This window comes from Panthera tigris, chromosome E2 (assembly GCF_018350195.1).
Source record: "Panthera tigris isolate Pti1 chromosome E2, P.tigris_Pti1_mat1.1, whole genome shotgun sequence".
NCBI lineage: Eukaryota > Metazoa > Chordata > Mammalia > Carnivora > Felidae > Panthera > Panthera tigris.
In genome coordinates, this window is record NC_056674.1 from 6660886 (window position 1) to 6681793 (window position 20908).

Here is a 20908-nt window from a genome sequence, read left to right on the forward strand (position 1 = left end):
GAGTCTCTTATGCTTTGGCTACCTCCCTCTCTAACTTTTTTTTCCTTCCCCTCCCCCATGGTCTTCTGTTAAGTTTCTCAGGATCCACATAGGAGTGAAAACATATGGACTCTGTCCTTCTCTGTATGACTTATTTCACTTAGCATCACACTCTCCAGTTCCATCCACGTTGCTACAAAGGGCCATATTTCATTATTTCTCATTGCCACGTAGTATTCCATTGTGTATATAAACCACAAATTCTTTATCCATTCATCAGTTGATGAACATTTAGGCTCTTTCCATAATTTGGCTATTGTTGAAAGTGCTTCTATAAACATTGGGGTACATCTTTCCATGTTCTTTAGCTTGTTTTGGATTTCCAAAGGCCACTGCATATGATCACCAACTTCTCAAACTTCTAGGAAAAAAAAAATGAATTCTTTCACAATAATGTTACAGAGCATAACTGCTTCTAAAATACCATGGTTTGGGCTAGCTCTCTGACAATTCTACTGTCACATGAAAGAAATCATTAAGCGTAAATTTCTTTCTTGGACAAGAGGAGAAACACAATGAAGTAAAATCATAACGTACAAAAAAACCCAAAAAAAACCAACAAAACCCAAACCAAACCAAACCAAAAACAGTTGATACAGAATCAATGGTAGAAAATTTCCAATTAGTAAAACTTTTTGGTGCTCTTCGAATAGATCCTTGCAAAATGGGCAAAGAGGATGAAGCAGAAATGTATCTCATTAACACAAGATCAGGTAAGCTGGAGAGACATCTGATCTAACATGGTGAGGGGATGTAGCCATTCATTCTACCAATATTTATTGAATGTATACTATGTATCATGTATTGTAAACAGCACTGGGGTACAGACTAAAGAGAAACGTTCTCTGCATTCCAGTGGGCAAAAAGAGAACAAAATGGAAGGAAAGAAGACAACTAGAGACCAAAAAGTGGTTCAAAGGATATGAAAAAGAATGGAAGTTGATCAACTTTACATAGATAATCAGCAATGAGAAAATAAAAGTTGAGCCAAGAAACCAGGAATAAGGAATGTAAAGAATTATAGAAGGTTTTGTTCAAGTACAATGGCAGTGCAAAGGCCTGGAGACAGAGGTTTGGGCCAGATCAAGACACAGAAAGGTAGCCAGTAGGTCCTGAGTATAATCCCAATACAGGGAGAAAGAAGAGTTAATGTTCAAAAGGTAGATGGGAGTTAGATCATGTAGATCTGACAGGAGGAATCAGAATCTGACACTATTACCAGTGACAAGCCACTGGGAGTTTTGAGCAGGTGGCATCATGTTCCGATTTACATTTCCAAAGGATTCCTGACTGTTACACAGATACTGATGGGAGAAGGCGGAGTGTGGGAGAAAGAGGAAACAGGAAGTTAATGTAGTAAGGCAGCCAAGAGATAATGGTGGCTGGGTCAAGAGCAACAACAGTGGAGATGTCAAGTGGATGAACTCAGGATACATTTAGGAGAAAGAAAAGACAACATTCAATGTTGAATTCAATGTGGGCTGTGAGTAAAAGGGAGGAATCGCAGGGTTTTCCTAGGCATTTGGCTTAAATGCCTAAGTACTGGCTGTACTGTTGAGGAGCATCAGGAAGATAGGTTTTGAATGTGGGGAAAACCAGGTCTATATTTTGAGGCACAAACATTTTGAGATGGTTATTGGATATCTAAGTGCAGACTCAATTGGAGATAGGAATGTGGAGGAAGATTTTGGCTGGAAGACAAATTTGGGTGTTATCTATATAGAAATATTACCTAAAGAGAAATGACTAAGTGAGGTCTCTCTGGGAGAGTTAAAAACCAGGAAAATGATGACGCAGGCCTTTACGCATTCTGACTTTTAGGGTTCTGTAAAGAGGAAATGCCCAGAGAATGAGGGAGGCCCTTCCAGGAGCAAAAGAGAAGTGACTCATGACCAGGGAAATAAGCAGGTATAGGTATTTACTTAGAACAAATTCTGGAAGAGGCAGGTCAGAAAGCAAAATTTCTTTCAGTGGACATCCTGCTCCCAAATCTTGTCTCTCTTATTAATTCAGTAATACTGCTACCAAGTTAATTTCCCTAAAGTGCCCTTCTCTTACAATGTGGGGAAGATTCCTGTAGTCAATGCTCTAACTTTCTGTCTGAGGTTATTCTCATATAAGGACGAGAAAGAGGATCATCCATGTGTCTTTTAAAATTTTTAAATCCTGTGAATTTTAAAACCAAAAAGTTGGTGGGGCGTCCGACTCTTCAGACTCTTGATTTCTCAAGTCATGATCTCACCGTCATGGGTTTGAGGCCCACTTTGGCCTCTGTGCTGGCAGTGCGGAGCCTGCTTGGGATTCTGTCTCCCTCTCTCTCTCCCCCTTCCCACTTGTGCTCTCTCTCTCTCTCTCCAAATAAATATTAAATACATACATACATAACTAAAAAATAAAATTAGGCCAGAGAACCATCTAAACCATCTAAGCATCCATTAGCACAACACTGCTGAACTGTCACTTTTTCCTTTCAAGTCCCTTAAATAATGGAACTACAGACTATAATAGCTGGCTTTCTCCTGTTACATTCCCCAAGCCCTCTTCTTGCCAATGACACTCCTGATTCTTCCTGAATTCTGTATTTATACCTTAGTTGTTACAGATCTGGAATTCATCAATTAAGGGGTCCTCATTCTAGATCAAGAAACTGGGGCACTTAATCTTCGACTTGTAGAGACTGGTTTAAAGGAAGCTAACTTGGAATTCAAGGAATAGAGAGAAAACTAATTTTTTTTAAATGTTTATTTATTTTTGAGAGACAGAGAGAGACATGGCACGAGTGGGGGAGGGGCATAGGGAGAGGGAAACACAGAATCTGAAGCAGGCTCCAGGCTCTGAGCTGTCAGCACACAGCCCAATGCAGGGCTCGAACTCAAGACCTGTGAGATCACATCCTGACCGGAAGTCAGACGCTCAGCTGACTGAGCCACCCAGGCACCCTGAGAAAACTAAATATAAGCAAAATATTGTATCTTGGAGTCTCTGGATCAGAGAGGGATTTAAATATCATATAGTTGGTAACAGGGTTATAACTAGGATTTTTTAGACTAGGGAAACTAAACCAAGAGTAACAACGAAGTTGAATCAAGAGAAAGACCTGATCCAGTAAATATATGTGGAAATCAGCAAAGTATCCATGAGTTTTATGGTTTGATTTCAGGTGAAACCTAAGATTGTGAATTTCTTTGTTTTGTTTTTTTTTTTGTTTTGTTTAAGTGAATTCCATTATTTCAGTACATTTGGGAGCTATAATTCATCCTGAAAATTACAATATTTATAGCTCCTCCCTTACCATTTCATTATAAAAATTTTCAAACATACACACAAGTTGAAGGAACTATACTCTGAACAGCCATATGCCCACCTCCCTGATTCTATAGTTAACATTTTCTACACTTGCTCTATATCATATTCGCCCATCCAGAATGAGGAACTAAATACATAAACATCAAAAGACCAGGTTGTTATGGAAACACAGCACTCAAAGTGGGTTGAAGGTCAGGAAGGGAAATCAGTATTATCCAATGAAGCAGGAAAGTTCACTAGTCAGAAGACAGCGATGAATCTGAAGTATTCTCTTTGCAGAGAGGCATGGAAGACTGGATTTCCAACGCAAGAGAAGAGGAAGGAACATACAATGGCCCTATGGCTGGTAATGAAAAAGGGAAAGATTTGAGAATCCTCAGTACGAAAAAAAATCTAAGCAAAACAAATCAAGACCCTAGATGAAGTAAATCAGGAGCAAATCCAGAGGTGGGAACACAGAAGTATTTTCCTCTAAATGCATAAGCGATGAATAACATAGGAAAGCAATAACCAGAGACTCCATTTAGATATCCTTAGAGACCATCAAAAGTTTAGAAACTAGAAGATGAATCACCTCCACAGTATTTCAAAGGTGTGAGGCCTTCACGAACCAAGGAATTGCCTTCTATTTCTCTTCTACCTGGATGCTTCTCATTCACTTACCTGGAAAGCTCCAAGCATGGTTTTCCTTTTCCATTTATGGTTTATCTCCTAGCTTCAATTTGAAGATTTCCATGGTCTGGTATTTTGGTACCCTATTAGGAAAAATTACAGAATACTTGGAAAAATATATTTGGGCACAATATGCAGACATTGTTACATAATACCTTTTACAGACTGTGCAAGTACACCTTGGACTAGGGCTTATCCTGAAGAGTGGGGAGCACACTCCCCCATCCATCTAGGAGACTGAGAATCTACCACTTACAAAGTTCAAGTCTTATGTAGGGGTCAGCAGACTAAGGCCCATGACTGTAACTAAGAAGAGTTTCTACATTTTAAATGTTATAAAGGAAAAAGAATATGATACAGAGGACAGTTAGTAGCCCATAGGGCCTACAGTATTTACTACCTGGCCCTCCAGAAAAACTTTCGCAACCTCTCTTACATTATTCAGCACTTCAGATAACCCCCAAAATCAGTCCACAATTGAGAAAGACAAGGTGTCAATTGGACACCTTGAGTGACACAGGGAACCAGTCCTTTCCGCCACATTGCTAGGAGCTGCCCACTCCTCCCAGGTGAATTGCACAGCTACATCTTCAAATAACAATGATCCTGCAGCAATAAATTCTTTTTTTTTTTTTTGATGGTATGTTTTGTTATGTTATTTGAGAAAGAGCACACATGAGCAGGGGAGAGGGGCAGAGGAGAGAATCTTAAGCTGCCTCAACACTCACGATGGAGCCCAATGCAGGGCTCGATCCTACGACCCTGGGATCATGACCTGAGCTGAAATCAAGACTCAGACGCTCAACTGACTGAGTCACCCAGGTGCTTCGCAGTAAGTTCTTCTTTCATCTGAGGTGATTATTTGACAGTTTGGAAGAGATCTGTGGAAATCTAATCATTTCTATGTATAGGCTGTATCTATACATGTGCATTTACATTATATATTGTGGAAGAGAGGGAAGTCTTATATAGACATCCTGCTACTATAATTCAGTCATCCATTTACTCAATAATTCAGAAGGTTTTCTAAATTAAAGGGGCACCTAGGTGGCTCAGTCGGTTAAGTGTCCAAGTCTTGGTTTCGGCCCGGGTCGTGATCTCACAGTTCATGGGTTTGAGCCCCACATTGGGCTCTGTGCTGACAGTGTGGAGCCTGCTTGGGATTCTCTCTCTGTCCCTCTCTCTATACCTCCCCTCCACACTTGCTCACTCTCTCTAAATAAATAAATACGCTTTTAAAAAAGAAAGAAAAGGGGTGCCTGGATGGCTCAGTCGCTTAAGCGTCTGACTTCGGCTCAGGTCATGATCTCACAGTCTGTGGTTTCAAGTCCCGTGTCGGGCTCTGTGCTGACAGCTCAGAGCCTGGAGCCTGCTTTGGATTCTGTATCTCCCTCTCTCTCTGCCCCTCCCCTGCTCATGCTCTGTCTCTCTCTGTCTCAAAAATAAATAAAAACAGTTTTAAAAAATTTAAAAAAAAAGAAATAAAAAAACAAACTCTACTGGTAGTTCTATACTCAAAATCCAATTCAGCAAAATGGTTTGAGAGGCCATTTAAACCTTAATTCATCTCGATAAATCTAGGTTTTATACCTTGAAAAGGATGGGATAACAGAAGGTATTAAAGGAACTCTAGAAGGAACAACCACCGGTTCAATAAATGCTTTATGCTGGCCAGGTGTACAAATGTATAAAAACTCACTTTATTATGTGTATGCTATACCCCAATAAGAAAGCACAAACGTGCATATGTGTGTGTGTATGCACGTGCATGGACACACACACACACACAGGAAATAGAAAAACAACCACAGAAAGCCTCTTCATGCCTACACCAGAAAGCTGCTATTGAAGCCACTACCCACTGTAGGGCCATCGAGAAATTTATTGAAATTTCAATGCCAGGAAATATTTCTGTCTCTGAGTAAAGGATCTACTTTCTCTGTACAAAACTGCAAATCACATAACATTTGGTGCTTCTCTTGCTGGAAATGGCTGCCAAAAATATTGGAGATAATCTGGGTAGCTTAACATAAATAATTCAGAGTCTTTGTTTTTTTAATTAATATTCTGACTTTTAAAATTCTGAGCAGATTCTATGACCTACACTTCCACCATTCCAAGTTTGCCTTGATTTTGACATTATAGTCAATATTTAGTTTTCTACAAATACAGGCCTTTATCAATGTGTATTTTTCCCACTAGTCAAATCAATTTGTATACGCCTCCACAAATGCAACAGGAAAGAAAGAAGGGATAAAGAAATCTGTAAAACTCACTTGGACCTTGGTCCTTTCCTTCTGCTCTTAGAAAATGGCCAGAACTGAGATCTTTGTCCTTTTATTCTTCTAGATTGTCACTCGGATTCTGGTCACAGATTTCACAGGTCATGTTAATGACGTCCCCAGAAATAATGCTCCCTGCTCCTGACTTCACTTGATTCTAAGGACTCAAAAGCAAATTCACTTTAAGCAGTATATCCCCCTGAGCCACACACCTTGTCAGTGGTACCACAGGTGCTGTGGTAGGCAGAATCGTGCCCACCGGAAGATATCCACTTTCTAATCTCTGGAACCTGTGAACATGCTACTTCACACAGCAAAAGGGGATTCAGGATGCTGATGAAATTACAGTTGCTAATCAGATAACCCCAAAATAGGGAGATTTCCTGGATTATTCGGGTGGGCCAAATGTCATCACAAGGGTCCCCATAAGTGAAAAGCAGAAGAATCCAGAGAGATGTGATGTGACAAGAAATCCACACACCATTGCTGGCTGTGAAGATGAGAGGAAAGGGAGACAGGAGGCAAGGAGCGGGGACGGCCTCTGGAAGCTGGAAAAGGCAACGAAACAGATTCTCCCTTAGAGCCTACAGAGAAGAAAGTACTCCTACTGACAGGAAAATCCTTAACTTTAGCAGAGGAAAATCCATGTTGAACTTATAATCCATAGAACTGTAGGGTAATAAACTTGCATCGTTTAAGCCACTAAGGTTATGTTAATTTATTACAGAACCAATAGAAAACTCATATAGGTGTCCCCTAACATAAAATCTCGATACTTTAGGGGCGCCTGGCTGGCACAGTGGGTAGAGCATCAAATGTTTGATCTCAGGATTGTAAGTGCAACCCCACGTTGGGTGCAGAGATTACTTAAAAATAAAATCTTTTTCTTTTTTGAGAGAAAGTGAGATCAAGCACCAGCAGGGGAGGGGCAGAGAGAGAGGGAGATACAGAATCCGAAGCAGGCTCCAGGCTCTGAGCTGTCAGCATTTCTGGCTTGCACTCTGTCTCTCTGTCTCTCAAAAATAAAATAAACATTAAAAAAAAATTTAGAAACCCTGAGAAAATGTGCATTGTTTTAAACCACTAAGTTTGTGGTACACAGCAATGGAACACTAATACACTGAATGACATAGAAATTTTAAATATCAAAGCTAGTCAGAAGCAGCTAAGGCAATACATGGAGAAATTTATATCCTGGTATATGCTATCTACTTTTATGTACATTAGTTCACTTAATTTCACATCCCTTGGAAAGATTTATTCAAGGCACATGGATAAGGGGAAAAGCACTATTAAAAAAAAACAACAGGTTTGTTCACACCCTTTATTCTTGAGCCAAAATTATTTGCAGATAATAAGACTGCTCAACTTAAAAAAATGTAAATGTGGGGAGCCTGGGTAGCTTAGTCAGGTGAGTGTCCAACTCTTGATTTCAGCTCAGGTCATGATCCAAGGGTAGTGGGATCAAGCCCCACGTCAGGCTCCATGCCCGTGGAGTCTGCTTAAGATTCTCATTCTCTCTCTCTCTCTCTCTCTCTCTCTCTCTCTCTCTCTCTGCAACTCTCCCTGGCTTGCCCTCTTTCACTCTCAAATAAAAAATAAATAAACAATGTAAAGGAATTCACTGAAACTTTCACTTTCAATAATACCAAGAGCAAGTCAATTGCTCTTTTACAGTGCAACATTGAGAAGCAGGGAATATTTTTTTTTAATTTTTAATGTTTATTTGCTTTGAGGGAGACAGAGTATGAGCAGGAGAGGGGCAGAGAGACAGAGAGGGAGACACAAACTCCGAAGCAGGCTCCAGGCTCTGAGCTGTCAGCACAGAGCCCAACGCGGGGCTCAAACTCACGAACTGTGAGATCATGACCTGAGCTGAAGTCGGATGCTTAACTGACTAAGCCACCCAGGCGCCCCAAGAAGCAGGGAATTTTTTTAAGGTACTACTTAACAACTGCAACGAGGCATAAACTACCTAGGTGCGGGGGGCCAGGCCCCGGTGCCAGGCTGAGACCGGGTCGAGCAATGTTCCCTGTTGACTCAGCCAACCCGGTGGTTCCCCCTCCCATTCCCCCACTTTCAAGGGCATACGAAAGCCTTGTCAAGGCTGAGGAAGTTAATTCCTGAAGCCTGTGGTCTGCAGGTGTTGGCAGTAAGGCTACCTCCCTTTTTCTACCCCGAGTCAGATAGGAACAAACATGGGAACTGTGTTTTGCTAGCAATCTATCAACAAGGTCTTGTGACCCGTTCAGAAAGTTCACAAGGTACACAGAACTAAATGTTTTGGCTGGCAGTGATCATGTGAAACCTGTTCATTCTTAGAATGACCTGATCCATAAGAGTCTTATATTATAAAAGATTGTGTACAGCAACAATAAAGCCGTCACTTGGGCCATCAGCCCTGTTCCCAAACTTTCTTCTCTTTTTTTCTTGCATTCCCCTATCCTCAGGACCCTGACACCTCGGTGTTTGTCGCGCCGGTCGTGACACCTAGGAAAAAGAATAACCCAAAATTTCTGAGACACACATGAAAAAAGACACAACACAATGTAGAGGTGATGGGTAGGAGAATCTGGATAAGCAGAGAATCATATTATAAAAAAAGTATAAATATATAAGTCAAGCCTATTTAAAGTAATGTATACATTTAATATGACTCTAGTAAACTTGTCATTGGTTCACCCACCTGATGTGACACTATTATATAACCATTTTAAACTATGGAAATATGTTTATAATTAGAAATTAAGTGGTATCTATGTTATACAGATCATTCCACATGTGAAGGTAGCACAGAGATTAAACATGCTGTGGTTTTCAGTGGACATCAGAGCTCAGGCTAATTAACAGAGATGTTTTTACATGTATAGAACAAACCTGAAAGGAAACCTCCAAGAAAAAAATGTAGGGTAAACTCAGAGACAAGAAGGACAAAACACATCTCTTATAACACCTCACTAGATCTTACCTCATTACTGTTTGTTAGGAAGATAAGGACAAGATCGTTAATGCTGTAAAACGAAAGACTTTCATGAGTACCTTGAGCAATATATGGGCTTGAAGGAGTGAAATGGATTTGGATCAGCTGGAGGAATGTATCATCAAGTCTGTTCCTAGTAGTCAACATTTAAGCCTCAACCTTAACCTACCTCCTCTCCAGGGATGCAGGGTCTCCAAGGCTCCAGCCTCTTGCCTCTTCTGTACATATGTCTCCAGACATAAAATGGCTTCCTCCCAAAACAAAAACAAAAACTGACTCCAAGTTAAGTCCGAAATCCAAACCAGAAACACCTGTTCACTAACACCCTTCACCCCAGGCCTCCCTGTGTCTGAGCCCCACAGTGGAGTGTGATCCTGGACAAGAAAGCACATTCACTGATACATACCTACCACTCCAGTTCTTGGTCGCTGAGCCCCACAAACAGAATCACTCACACTGACAACCAACACTAACAGACCCTCTGCCATTTTTTTTTTAGTTTTATCTTTTTTTTTTTTAATTTATTTTAGTTATCATACAGTGCAATATTGGTTTCATGAGTAGAATTCAGCAACTCATCACTTACATACAACACCTAGAGCTCATCAAAAGTGCCCTCCTTAACACCCATCACCCATCTAGCCCATCTCCCACCCACCTCCTTCAATCAACCCTCAGTTTGTTCTCTATCATTAAGAGTCTTGTGGGGGCGCTTGGGTGGCTCAGTTGGTTGAGCGTCGCACTTCAGCTCAGGTCATGATCTCACAGTTTGGGAGTTCGAGCCCTGCACTGGGCTCTGTGCTGACAGCCTGGAGCCTGCTTCTGATTCTGTGTCTACCTCTCTCTCTCTCTCTCTGCCTCTCCACTGTTCACCCTCTGTCTCTTTCTCTCTCTCAAAAATAAATAAACATTAAAAAAAATTTTTTTAAGAGTCTTGTGGTTTGTTTTCCTCTCTTCTCTCCCCCCCTTCCCATACGATCATGTTTTATTTCTTACATTCCACATATGAGTGAAATCATATGGTATTCGTCTTTCTCTGATTCACTTATTTCACTTAGCATAATACATTCTGGGTCTACTACTAAAGGCCAGATTCTCCAGCGAAGCAAAAGAAATCCCCAGAAGGGCCCTTTACTGGCCTCACAGGCACTTCACTCCAGAGACACGTGCAGAGCCCTACCCACTTGACGCTGAACTTCTCTACGCTCCACCGCATCTACCACAGGCTGGACCCCCTTCCGAAATGACCCCCATTCTCAAGCTCCCCCACCTCCATGGTGGTGAGGGACGCTTCAGGTGGAGCTGGAACCTTCACGACGTTCCTGGAAGTCGAGTTCCGCCCCCAGATGCTCAACACAGAAGTGGCCACCCCCACCTTGGCGATCTGGGTCCAAGCGGCCAGCAGGAGGGCCGCCAAAAGAAATTGAAATCGCTTTAGGGGTGTCACCTTGCCTTTTCCTGCCGTCTTGTTGGCTACCAGCGCTGTGATGAGTGCCTCAGAGGCTGGCACTGGCCTGCGGTTTTCTACCGAGCCTTTCGGGAAGATGGCAGTGTCCGTGAGGACTAGGCAGGAGCACTCCCACGGTCAGGAAGTGCAGCTGGCGGGGAAGACCCTGGCAGCTGCGGGCTGGAGGCCTTCGCATGGCCTTCGAGCTTTGCAGAAGCCAAGACGTAGGAAAGGCAGAGGCCAGGCAGCGGACCAAATAACAGAGGCTCAGGCTCCGAGTTCTGCCAAAACTTGACAACGGGGCCCAGCGCGGGTGAGAATCCGTAACGTGTGAGAATCACTAACGCGGGCCTGGATTAGGCAGGTCAGAGACCTACTGGAGGGAGGGAGCTGCAAAAATGGATGCCCTCGGGGGCCTGTCTAGGGGGCTGGATTGGAGGCTACTTCTAGTAAGTAGGAGGGAGCCTCCCTCCCCATTTTCTGCCACTCTCCCCCACCCCTCTTAAAAAAAAAAAAAAAAAGGGAGGCATAACCTGACTGTACATCAGCAGGCAGTTTGGTGAATTAAACACATCCCTTCACCAGAAGTCAGGTCTATAGCCGTTACAAGAGCCAATTACAGGGATGTCTTGGTGGGTCAGTCGGTTAAGCGTCTGACTCTTGGCTTCAGCTCAAGTCATGATCTCATGGTCTGTGAGTTCGAGCCCCACATCAGGCTCCGTGTTGACAGTGCAGAGCCTGCTTGACACTCTCCCTCCCTCTCTCTCTCTCTCTCTCTGCCCCTCCCCTGCTCACTCTCTCTGAGTCTCTCTTAAAAATAAATAAACTTAAAAAAAAAAAGGCAATTATAAAACTATCAGTATTTTTTTAGTGACTTCTTGAAAGCATGGCATAGTGATCTCCACACAGTATTTATATGATCTTCTTATGGCAAAAGTTCATAAACATAGGCATTTCAAAACTTTGAATGGATTAAGTAAAACATAATTCTGAGTATATTAAGGGTTTGGACTTGAGATCAAGAGACTCTTCACTGAGTATGTATCCACTAAATTCTAATCAAGAGATTAACAGTATCAAATAAACTGTCTCATGCATGGCCACAGCCCCTCAAACTAGGAAGCTCTAAAATGGAAGTCCTTTTCCCCTCCAGACTGACCTTCTCTTATTCTCTTTCTCATCCAGCATCACTATTACGCAATAAATCAAGAATGGAAGTGTGAGAGTTACCTGGATTGTAGATCACTGGAGGTTGATCTGACAACATCAGGGATCAACCCAAAACATAACCTGTGTATTATCTTCACAGTCACCACCAAAAAATACATGAAACTGCAAGTCTCTAAAGGGCTTATACAGAGAGACTGGGGAACCTGGCCAACTGAGGGAAAGCCGCACTGAAGAAATGATAATTGAAGATGATGAAGGATGAAGAAACCAAAAAATGAGGGGAAGGAGGAGTCCTTCTTCAGAAGGAGTAAGAGTACTTTTATTATTACCACTTTTTCTGCTTTGTCCCTTTATAAACAGTTATTAAGTCTCTCATGTCACAATGAAAACACTCTGGGGTAACAAGTCTGTTCTTTAGAACCATATTTCCCTTCAGTGACAAAATATACTTTGGCCCATTAATATGTTCACTCACTTTCCAAATCTATATATAATTAGGGTTTTCTTCTTTGTGCTAGAAATATAAAATCATGGAAACCAACACTCCAGTATAATCTTCTGGTGTGATGGAAATGATGACAGATTCTCTCATTGTCTCATGTTTTTGCTCAGTGCCAGTACTGTCCAGTCCTCTAGCCACTATTCACATACGACTGTTGAGCACTTCAAATGCGGTCAGTGTTACTGAGGCAATGATTTTTCATCTTCCTGGTTCAGAATTTTTTAAACATTAAAATTTACGTAAAGCCACTAAAATTAGGGAATTTATAATCTCCTTAAGGAAATAAGAAATAAGCATTTTTTCAAAAAAAGATACACATTTAAAAAATAAAATTATTATTAATTTTATTAATAAATTTATTTATGGGGGCACCTGGGCGGCTCAGTTGGTTAAGCGCCCAACTTTGGCTCAGGTCATGATCTCATGGTTTGTGCGTTCCAGCCCCGCATTGGGCTCTGTGCTGATAGCTCAGAGCCTGGAGCCTGCTTTGGATTCTGTGTCTCCCTCTGTCTCTGCCCCTCCCTCACTCACACACACTCTCTCTCTCAAAAATAAATAAACATTAAAAAAAATATTTTTAAGTAACTTGTGCACTATAATCTTAATCATTAGTCTTTCCTCCATCTTCCAAAATATGCTCCTTGAACCAATTAGTCCATGTCTATTTCACTTAATATAGATATTTATGTCCTTTCACTAGATTAGCTGGTGTGTAAAGGTACCACATAAAGATAATCCATGGGGCACCTGGCTGGCTCAGCCTGTAGAACATGTGATTTTTTTTAATTTTTTTTAATGTTTTTATTTATTTTTGAGACAGAGAGAGGCAGAGCATGAGCAAGGGAGGGGCAGAGAGAGAGGGAGACACAGAATCTGAAGCAGGCTCCACAGAGCCTGCTGTCAGCACAGAGCCTGACGCGGGGCTCGAACTCACAGACCGTGAGATCATGACCTGAGCCAAAGTGTGATGCTTAACCAACTGAGCCACCCAGGCGCCCCAGAACATGTGATTCTTAATCTCTGGGATGTGAGTTCCCCAGCCCTATGGTGAACAGAGAAATTACTTGAAAAAAGTTAAGTTAAAGATGATCCAGGTTACCTCAGTGCTCTCTCCCGGAGACCAGGGGCTTTTTCTGTTTTGGCCACCACTGTATATTCAGCTCCTAGAACAGGACCCAGTACAAATGAAGTATTTAACAAATACCTGCCTGGCTGCAGGCTGTCCCACTATGACCACATTCCTATTTGCTAGAAGTCTACTGATGTTTAATGGCGTCTGACAAGCCACAGAAGGCACCTGCACAGTCACCACGTTAAAAAGGTTTTTCTCTTGCAGGACAACACTGGTCTGTGAGGACCTGTGACTGAGGGAGGATTTTCTACCTTGACTAAATCAATTTTCTGATGTTTAGTGAGGACTGACTTCCCTCAAAAAGATCTCCCACATTCAATGCAACTATATGGTTTCTCTCCTGTATGAGTTCTCTGATGTATAATGAACCGGGTAAGGCTTTCCCACATTCACTACATTTAAAGGGTTTCTCTCCTGTGTGAGTTCTTTGATGTTTAATGAGACCTGTCTTCTGGGAACAGGATTTTCCACATTCACTGTCCACAAAGGGAGTCTTTCCTGTGCGAAATCTCTGATGTGCTAGAATCCAAAGCAGGCTCCAGGCACGTCTTTTGGCTGAAGACTTTCCCACACTCATTGCATATATAAGGTTTCTCCTGCATGAATCCGCAGCTGTACCATGAGATTTCCCTTCTCGATGAAGCCTTTTCCACATTCACTGCACATAAAAAGTCTCTCTCGTGTGTTTTCTGATGTACACTGAGCCATGATTTCTTGAGGAAGGCTTTGCCACAAACAGTGCAGTCATAAGGTTTTTCTCCTGTTTATGCGTTCTCTGGTGTTCAGTGAGCATGAACTTTCTGGAGAATGTTTTCCTGCAAAGACTGCATTTGTGGGGTTACCCTCCTGCATGAAGATTCTGGTGACCAGTGAACCAGGACTTCTGAATGAAGCATTTCCCATATTTACTTCATACGTGAGGTTTCTTTGTTTTTTTAATTTTCTGATGCTTGATGATTTGGCACTTAGTGCTGATGAGTGTTTTGCTTTCAGGGGATTTAATTTCATTCTGAAATTGTTCATGATTAACGTGAAGAAAGGATTTCCCATCTACAGTATGCTCTGCAGTGGTTCTGCTCTGGTTAAGTAGTAAAATTTGATTTCATACTTTTTCCATGTAAGTCAAACATATCATGTTTTTGCCTTAACACCAAATGAGTTTTGCTCCGAAGAAGAGAATTTTCAAATGTGTTATGTTTGTGTCATTGTTCTAGGCTATTTTCCATGAATTCATTTTGTAAGTGCTCTGGCAGATGACCATCAAGTTTCCAGATTTCTAGAAAATAAAAAAAATTAATTCTTCCACCATATTGACTAAAATAAAAGTATTTTTTAAATGTCTATTTTTATTTTTGAGAGAGAGAAAGAGTGTGAGCAGGGAAAGGACAGAGAGTGAGGGAGACACAGAATCTAAAGCAGGCCCCAGGCTCTGAACTTTCAGCACAGAGCCTGACGTGGGGCTCAAACCCACAAACCGTAATATCATGGCCTGAGCTGAAGTCAGATGCTTAACTGACGAAGCCACTCAGGCACCCCTAGAATAAAAGTATTTTTTAAATAGCTTCATTTGAGGTGACTTCATGATGAACTTATTATATGAGTATAAATAAAACTCTGTGTTTAATGTTCCTTATATATTAGAAAATAACAGTAATAATGAATAAACACAAATTTGGCAACTTTCCAAATATTGCAGAACATGCAGCCTGTGCAATACACACAATTTACCGTGAGCAGCAGACCACAGGTTGGAGGGTCGCCTCATCCAAACTGGCAAGAGACTCCTTCACTTCACAAATCCTTACTGATGACTACTGTGAACTGGGCACGGTGCTCATGGTGGGGACACACATGAGTCCTCATGTTCAGGAAGCCTACACTACAGTTTGGTAAAAGCACTTAAAGGGCAAAGAAAGACACAAGGAGGACAGCTGCAGGTTGTGAGAATGAGTGGGAAGGATCACTGGAGATGGAGAGAAGTGCAGGAAATCAGGTTACACTTGGAAGACGGGCCTCCCTGGAGGATTCATTGTCATGTCGTGGTTGCCCTTGGGGAGCAACAATATGACGCAGCAGAGAGCTCCAAGCACATGTAACCTACACCTCAGAGAGATGTCCCCTTTCCTAAAAGAGAAGCCCCAGTCCCAGCACCTCCTCTTCCGTTACTACCATCATCACATTCCAAATACCATTTCATTGCAGCACTCTTCACCCTCTAGACATACAATATATCTTCTTATTGGATCAGGTTTATACTTTGTCATCTTAGAATGAAAGCTCTTTTTCTGTTTTTATGCTTTTTCTCACTGCTGTTACACTAGGCTATCAAGAAAAAATTCATTAAAAAAATGAATCAAGTAAGCAATCGTGTGTGGAAAACACTGGGGAGTTTAGGGAAAAAAATAGAAATCTCTGCGTGAGCAAGAAATAACTATTATCACAGGGACACAGAGAAGAATTTCATGTCTGACAAGTAGTATGGTTAACTGGGACTTAATGTCATCAGGATATAATGGGAAGAAAATGGAAGCTTTCAGGAAGCGAATGCAATGGTAACATCGACAATAACCAAAAGGAAGATCAGAATTAGTAAATACACAAAGGAATTAAGATAAAGTAGGCATGAGGCATGATCTGGCTTAGGCTTGAATGGAGAATGCAGGATATTAAAATATCTTTTTAGTTAAACTTTGTGAACAGCTGAGGAGTGCCTGGGTGGCTCAGTCAGTTGAGTGTCCAACTTTCGGTTTTGACTCAGGTCATGATTGCAGGGTCATTGGATCGAGCTCCGTGAGGACTCCATGCTGAGCCTGGTGCCTGCTTGGAATTCTCTCCCTCTGCCCCTCTCCCCTACATGCACTTGACTTCAGCTCAGGTCATGATCTCATGGTTCGTGGGTTCAAGCCCGCATCGGGCTCTGTGCTGACAGCTGGGAGCCTGGAGCCTGCTTCCAATTTTGTGTCTCCCTCTGCCTCTGCCCCTTCCCTGCCTGCACTCTCTCTCCTCTCTCCCTCCCTCTCTCTCTCTCTCTCTCTCTCTCTCAAAAATAAATAAAACATTAAAAAAAATAATTAAGAAAATGCATGATGTAGGTGGCTCAGTGGATTAAGTGACCAGCTCTTGATTTTGGCTCAGGTCATGATCTCACAGTTATGAGATGGAGCCCTGCGTTGGGGTCTGCACTGACAGTGCAGGGCCTACTTGGGATTCTCTCTCTCTGCTCCTAACCCACTCACACTCTGTCTCTTAAATAAACTTTTCAAAAATGCATGATGTATAATTATGTTCATACACAGTGGTAATGATTAGGAATGGTTAATTATGTCATAAAGTTATAAAGAAAAGCATGAAAGTGTTTGCTACACTAGCAAGATGGTAATTACCTTTGGGTGTGAGGACGGGATATAATTGGGAAGAGGTTCACAAACAGCAATGGGGTGCTGACAATGTTGTTTCTTAACCTGGGTAGTGACTGTTTATATATGTATATTTCTTTTATACTGATTAACTTATAGATCTTTTAAATTAACAAAGAAAGGGAAGAGCTGAAATATACTAAAAGACTGTTATGTTAAAAGGCCAATAATACATATTTGCCTCACTACAAATACCTATCCAGTCAAAGGAGAAAATGTAAACAAAGAATATAAGGAATTAGTGACAGGTATGACTCAAATAAGATAAAGGGCTTTTTTTTTGTCTGAAAGAATACTATGAATATTTTTATGCCGCTAAATTTAAAGTCTTGGATTAATGTTCTTAAAACATGTTAACTCCAGACAATATAGCAGGTGAATTTTAATGATAGGCAATAAGACAAAGATGTCCACTACCACCCCACTTTTGAACTCTATATTGCAGAGGAGAACCAGAGCATTAAGAATAAATTATAAACATTAGAAACTGGAATGAAAAATTAAGGTTATACTCAGACAATCTGGGCGCCTGGGTGGCTCAGTGAGTGAAGCATAGATTTCATGGACTTCAGCTCAGGTCATGATCTCACAGTGGGTGAGTTCAAGCCCCGCATGGGGCTCTCTGCTGTCAGCACAGAGCCCCCTTTGGATCCTTTGACCCCTCTCTCTCTGCCCTTCCCCCGCTCGCATTTTCTCTCTCAAAAATACGTAAACATTAAAAAAAAAAGTTATACTCAGACAACATCATCATGGACATAGAAAAAGAGATTCAAAGAATTACTAACATAAAAGAGAAAATGCTCCCCCAGAAACCAGTAAGCAGATTTTCACAGATAGCTGGCTGCAACCGCACCACATACGAAGCTCATTTCACAGAAATTCAGTCATTAGCAATCGGAACTGGGACCACCACGGCTGACTAACACCAACCGGTACTTAGTAATAAACCGACATGCGGATCACCCTGCAAGAGGGGTGGATCCTAAGCAAAACGGGCATTCTGTTGGCAAAGAACAAAGTGTGAACGTAGGGCAGGCAAGTAAGCAACACTGTTCCCCGCTGCTGTGTATTAAGAGGTGAGTGCGGGCGCTGGCAAACATTTTTCTGCAAACGGATAGATATTACACATTTTCAACTTAAGATCTCTGTCGCAAGGACTCCATTCTTCCTCTGCCCCGGGAAAACAGCCATAGACGACGACTAACAGACGGCGGTGGCGATTTAGCCCCTCGGTCTGCAATAAGTCAACCCCTGGACAAAAGGCTTTACAACAAAACAAAACAAAACAAACCAAACCACAGAGGGTTTGGAACTACCCTCCTGCGCTCTGCCGTCTTCTGTCCCAGCAGCCCAACTAAGAACTTCAACCCAAACTCCAGCCCCCGGTCCTTGGCGTCCCAAGCTGCAGCCCTGACAAATGTCTCTGTACCAGACACCGATCTCACACGCCCTTATTAATCCGAAAACCGGGCGAGACACCCCGATGTCATGAGCACCCACCGGAGCCCCAACATCACTGAGCCCCAGATTAAATCCCCCCACCCCACCCCCCACCCCGGAACCAGACGCTTCGATCATCGTAAATGATCGGCCCCGCCTGCTGCAGGACTCCATACGCTCTACAGCGCGGACACGGTCGCGATCTCTACAGACCCTTAACGGTCTTAATGGCCCCAAAAGTACCCCAACCACAGACACACCTGCCTGGTTCCCCTCAAATACCTCAAATCAGAGGCCCACCTGGTTCTCCTTAAACACCTCCACCTCGGCGCTTTCTACCCTCCCCGACCGTCCCCGGGCAGTGATTTCACGGATCCATGCTACAGCAGGTCCACACGTCACCCTGTGAGAAGCAAAACGCCCACCGTGAATAATAATAACAACAGCAACAGCAGCAGCAACAACAACAACAATAATAAAACAACCTTCCAAGGACAAAACCACACACTGACCTAGTTGCCGTCAGATCCGTGGGGAGAACCCGAACGCGGATCGCCCGGCAACCCCTCGGAGTACGGCGGCCGACGAACACTGGAGGCCCTCAGAGATCCGCGAACAACGAATTTCCGGTATTTCCCATGAGGCATTGTGTCCGCGTCGGCTCTCCGTGGCCGTGCGGGCGGCCATATTGGAGCGTCCGACGTACTCAAAGCAAAAGGGTGGATTTGCGGCCAGAAGCGGGAGTGGCCGAGATGAGAAGCTTCTGAAGTTCTCTCTTATCCTCAACGTCGACTTTCGCGGAAGATTGATAAATTTTCAAAGTCTGGAGCTTCGCGAGGCAGACGTGGTGCGGGCTACATTGTGTTGGACGGGCTTGTCAGGAACTTACATGACGGGGCGTATATTATCCACTTTGTGTTAAAAAAAAAAAAAAAAAGTTTCCAAACGAACTAGTAGGAGTTTAGGTGTCGATAGCGCAGCAGAGAATGAACTAACATCTGGTAAGAAAAAGTAATACGTCCGGTAAACGGACACCCACGCAAAAGTTATGGCGGAAGATTGCTTGCAGAAAGTGGTTTTTAAGAACACAAGATTTCCAGAAACTGGTACAGCGTGAGGCTGGTCATCACCCACCAGAGGGAAAGAGCGGATGGACGAACCTAAATTGGGACTGCGATTGGGGCCTGGGAGAAAGGCCACCAAAAGCGGGCCAACAAAGGTCCGATGCCAATGAGAAAGGCACAGCCTGAATCCATCCAGTCATGTGAGGGTGGGGGTGGTTAGTAACCCAGGATTTAGGACAGAGAGCGCCAAAATTAAGGGTCTGTCAGGCCGGTGTTAAAAATGCGGAGTCCTGGACTCCAGCCCCCAGAGGCTCTGGGTTTGGGAGGTGTTGGGATGGGACTCAAGAGTTTGCGTTGTTTCTCAGCTATCAGGCGCGGGAGGCTTGTCAGAGACAATCCATAGAAACCATTATTAAATGTTATGTGGTTACAAATACTGATGGGTGACTCCCCTCCGTAGATTTGTCTTAGCTCAAATTATATCCAGAAAAGCCCATGGAGGGGTAAGGAGGAGGGAATAGAGCCTTGCCTATAACTACCTATTCGTTAATATAAATCAGTATTACTAGGCCTAGTAATTAAATCAGTATTACTAGGCCTAGTATTACTAGGACTTAACGCTTTCTTACATTACATAATCCACTTACTCTGCCTCCATAAAGGCAGTTCCTTTGCCTATTTTATTCACTAATGTATCCTCATTGTGCAGAACAGTGCCCTGCGTTGTGTTGGTGCTTTAAAATATACCTGAAGGAATGAATACCAATATCCCAGTATTTCATATTGAATTCTGAGACAGACACGGGATGGGAAATCTCTCCTTCCAGAGAGAACTCACTGTTTATAACTTGGATAGGTGAATGACTGTATGATGGTTACTTGATAAGGAGAGGCCAATCCCAGAAGAGGGAGAGTAAATAATGAAGAGAAAGCACATGTCTCAGTTCAGCAGTGAACAGTGGAGCTGGAATCTTTGATATGGTGGCAACTCTCAAGGGTGATAGTTCTGTAGGTAAATAACAAAGGTTCTTCTCCGTGACATCCCCGAGGGATCTCACCTCCCATCTCCTATATTCTCTATTCTTACAGACTGAGGTTCTTGTCCTCCTGTTTATGATATGTCTTCTGAGGATCCATTTTCTTTTCTGCTCTGCCTGGTTAATATTCGGTTATTGAGTTGCCAATCACACTCAGTTTGGAAGGAGACATCTGTATTACTTAGAATTGCCTCTGAAGGCCTCATTCCTTCTTTTGATGACAAAACATTCCGACTAGTCCATTGGCTAATTCACTCACTTTTCCAAATCAACATATTTGTCTTAAGTTTTCTGTGCTTGGAATATAAAACCATGTAAACCAATACTCCCCAAGATAACTTTCTGGGAATTATAATAGATTTCTCTCAGTCTGTGCTTTTTAGCCATATAGTTAGCTATATATAGTTAGCCATATAGGTAG

The 20908-nt window shown here is 42.5% G+C and overlaps 1 long non-coding RNA gene and 1 pseudogene across 3 annotated transcripts; both read right to left on the reverse strand.

The window, feature by feature from the left end:
• Positions 1-260: 260 nt before the first annotated feature.
• On the reverse strand, positions 261-11153 carry LOC102950929. 3 transcript variants are annotated; one of them, XR_006212093.1, is made up of 5 exons: positions 10550-11153; positions 9449-9530; positions 6294-6456; positions 4009-4100; positions 261-400 (listed from the first exon to the last, which is right to left on the reverse strand). It is a non-coding gene; the product is annotated as an uncharacterized LOC102950929 (long non-coding RNA). The 3 variants fall into 3 exon arrangements; XR_006212092.1 differs by lacking the exon at positions 10550-11153 and having other exon boundaries at positions 9449-9813; XR_443795.3 differs by lacking the exons at positions 9449-9530; positions 10550-11153 and having other exon boundaries at positions 6294-7185.
• Positions 11154-13356: 2203 nt separating this feature from the next.
• Positions 13357-19609, reverse strand: LOC102956509 (annotated as a pseudogene).
• Between the last annotated feature and the right edge of the window lie 1299 nt (positions 19610-20908).